This window comes from Mesitornis unicolor, unplaced genomic scaffold (genome assembly GCF_000695765.1).
Source record: "Mesitornis unicolor isolate BGI_N332 unplaced genomic scaffold, ASM69576v1 scaffold7547, whole genome shotgun sequence".
Taxonomy (NCBI): Eukaryota; Metazoa; Chordata; class Aves; order Mesitornithiformes; family Mesitornithidae; genus Mesitornis; species Mesitornis unicolor.
In genome coordinates, this window is record NW_010194270.1 from 18,005 (window position 1) to 22,131 (window position 4,127).

Here is a 4,127-nt window from a genome sequence, read left to right on the forward strand (position 1 = left end):
TGTGATTCTGTGATGTGTAAAATGATCACAATATAATTCGGCTGGTGGTTTAGACTCGGAGATTAAGCAAAAAAGGCCCTGCCTGTGATGTTTGTGTTCCTTCTCCCTCTCCCCTGTTTTGCTTTGCTTTATCTATGCTCATGGTATTGTAATAAATCCACCATAGGGATGACTTAAAAAATAATACTAAAAAGGAGCCTTGCTAATAACAGTAAGTCTGTAAAGTCTTCAAGCAAAAGTCTGTAGATTCTCAGTTTATGCATAAATAACAATAAATACTTAATAATTGTCTTTCAATTTTGAAAAATATTTGAAATGGAAATTAGAGTCATGTACATGAGCGTGCATTGTCTTTCAATAGACTAACATAAAAACATTTGCAGTTTTTATTTAAATTTGTTAACATTAATGTTATGTCGGTAGGAAGGCTCCATTCCACTGAAAGCTCTTGTACTTATTCTACTGCAGAATGATAAAGGCAATGTCTGTTAATAATATTATGGGAGACTGTTCCTTACCCACTTCTACCAAAACATCTCTTGCTTTGAGTAAGGGCTGTTCTCTTACTGACATGTGATTCATCTGGTTGTTTCCTTAGGAGAAAATGGCATAATAACTGGCTCATGTTCTGTAGCTCCAAACTTGAAGGGATCTGGCAGTTTTTAGTCCTAAGCACTATGAATCATCATGATTCCTGTAGCCTTGCAGACCATGATGGTGGCAGTCCAGGCAGCAGCTGTGGAACAGCTTCTTCGTTTGTGTTTTTTGTCTTTTCGAGTAAATTGGAACGTGTAAATTGTTTAAGTTCAAACTCGCTTAGCCTTCGCTCAGCCAGACTTGCTGACTTCACTGAGTCTTAAGTGCTACTGAAGCAGGGTCAGGAAATAATAGCTCTTAAATTTGGGTCTTTATCACATGAATTTTAAAGCAGAATTCCCTGCTGAAATGAGTGGGAATTCTGCACAGACACAGTTGTTAGCAGGTGGTGGCAAACTGAGGATCTACAGACTTGGGAGGGAAAGTCAATGGGATACAGCACCAAAAATAGACTCTGGGGACCAGAGCTCTGTAGCAATGCAGTCAGCAGCACCTAAATGAGCATACATTCAATGATGCAGTCACAAGGCAGAGCTGCCTGCATCCTACTTTGTGGTTACAGCTGCTGTCTAGAACTCTTTGGTTTTCAAGCCACTTTCTATCATTTTAATCTTTTGTATGGTATTTGGCATGAGATCAATCTGTGCTGGCAAACCAGAGGTGGACTGCCAGTGACTGGGGGCTCCAGTTCCCCATCAGCCTCTGCCACAGAACTGTATTTCGTCTTCAGAAAGGACTGATGCGTGTTGCAAGGTGTAAGCAAGAAACGCACAACTTTATTACCCAACGAGGTTGTTACACGGGTTGTTAACAGCACGGTGTTTGTGAAAAGCTGGAGCTCTTTGTCTTCCTGTTTCACTATTGTAGAGTATGTGGATTTTTAACTGCAAAGTTTATGTGAGGCCAACGTGATCCAGTAACAGATGCATTTTATTTCAATGCAGTGTTCATTCAGTGATGTATAGAGGACAAATCAGGGTAGCTGTAGATGCAGACAGATGAACTGAGGTGTCAGAAAGCCACACAAGTTTGGAAAACTTCTGAAGTGTAAATAAATGTGTTTAAGCTTCCAACTTTAGCAAAACTTTCTCATTCTTGATTTCCTGTTGTGTGTCATTTCTTTAATTGAAATAGATGTATTTGCAGTAGGTAGGTAACCAATAAACACATATCTTACCAGACTTGCTGCTGCTGCACAAACAAGGAAGTAAATGCAGAAAATCCAGCTTAGCTCTGATCCCTGGTAGTAACAGGAAAATCTTACCAGTTTGCAAAGAAAAGCCAAGTCATCCACTTGTAATAAATCGCTGATTTACTACATCAAAACAAAGGGAAAACTCTTTTTCTATTAAAACTGTTAAGAATGTTTCATTTAATGATGCATCTCTTGCTCCTGCTTTTATATGACTGCTTTTATAGTTCAGTAAAGCCTGAATATTTTTTTAAATGACTGTTGGCATTATGCTGCTGACGCTGTTAGCACTATTAAATGTTATGTTAGCATTATGCTGCCTTTTTACCGTGCTTCTTTTTCCTCTTGTGAAGTGCTTAGAAAGAAACAAGCTATGGTTAGAAAATAGAACTTGGTTTATAGATTGCAATATCCACCTTAGTCCCAAAAGCAGAAATACACAGCAAAATCCTAGTCATAATGACTTGCAGTCTTGTTCACCATCTCATTGCCACTCTGAGCTGTAATTTTAATGTTACAATACTATGTTGTACAAAATAGATGTAAAATAAAATTAGGTTGAAGTTATGGGAATGTTTTTATACTGATTTCAGAGGGGCATGAAATTAATACAGCAGAACTTGTAGGAGTTGTATATGTGCTAGTGTATGTTTATAAAAAAATCCTCTCTCTTCTTAAGATAAATAAAAAACATTTAAGAATTGGGCATGTCTTAGCTTAAGTTCCTGTATGTGTATGAGTTCAAAGAGGAAGCTTTTGGAGTATGCAAAACGGGGTGATATAGGGAAGTTTCTGTTTGAGGTGTGTGTTGAGTCTATCACTTCTTGATAGGTGTAAACGACAAAGGCACGCACCCTCTGTGGGCCAGTGCTTTCAGAAAACAAAGTTGCCACCAAAGTCATAGATGGATTCACTCAGTAAAGAACAAGGTGTTTGACTTTCCTGTCTGTTTTCAGAAATCCTCAGAGCTGTCTGTTTGGCTGTGTGTACCACAGATGTAACGTACATTACTCTATATGGCATACTAAAGCACAAAGAAATTACTGTAGATGAGCATTTGTTGAAGCAATGTGGTGTCAGAGTTACAAAAATCAAATGCTAAAGAGAACTTCATTACCTATTGGACTCTTTTCTTCTTCAGTAAACAGATAAAAGAAAATATGGCAGCCCAGCAAAGAAGGGAGATGAGGGCAAGAGTCCAGTCGTTTTTTTTCTTAGCATCAGTAATGAATGTGTGTGGTGTGGGCTAGACAGCTAAAACAGGTAAAACATACCTTGCTTAAGAGAAAAAAGGCTGTAAAACCAGCCATGAGACATCCAAATTGAACTGCAGCGACCAACTAAAGCTGCAATTTGTAAACGACCACCACAATTTGGTCCAGAGATATCAGTGTGCTCCATGGTTGACTGCAAGGTAAGGTAATGGAGTCTGTTTTTACAGTTGCTATCTGCAGTACCCACATGATCTGGCTTTATCTCTTTTCTTCCCTCCTTCCTCTTTTGTACACAAACACACCTTCTATCATCAACAAAGTATGAACTCTTAAAAAAAGCAAACATCTAAACAAACCGAGAAACTGCAGTATGAATACCTATACTTAGCCATAGCAGTTGGTGGGCCTAGTAGTAGGATTTAATTTTATTACTCCTGCTCTGTGAGCTGCTTCTTTCTTGATCTGACAGCTAGAATTGGGGACCACCTCTTCCCTTGATCGTTCCTCCAGAGCAACTTTAAATGCAGTAAGTCTGAGTGTGGAAGAATAGTGTTCTGCTTTCATTGCTGTTTACAAAGACAGTTAACAGATCTAATATAACGTGACATATTAGCTGTCCACAAGTGAGTGTATCTGAAACACCTTCATTTACAGCTTACTTGCACATGCGTCTGTAACTTCTGGTATGCAAAGAGTTACTTTCTTTTCAATTTTCTATGATATGGCTTGACCTCTTCTCCATGGCAAGTCCGAGCAGCTACGTTTCCTGAAAAACATGGTAATTTGTTCCATCTCAGTTATATTTAAAGCAAATATCTAAGCAAAAAGAAACCAGTGCGTGTAACTGGTTGGGCAATTTCTGTTTCCAGTTGAAGGTGTGTGTTGTCTGCATAAGCTTAGAAAATACAGAATTGCTTAATAGCTTGGAGAAACGAAAGACGACTTTACTGGAAGGAAGTTGTGGTTCTGATTTCTTCAGCCTCTGTCATCTGTATTTTCTCTCTGTGAAGCCAGTTCAACTACATCAAGAGACAACATTATACTAGCACTTGCAGTGGTGCAAACACAATTATATTCTATAGTTATAATTGTATCTATTTTGAAACAAAGTTGCTTCTCTCTGT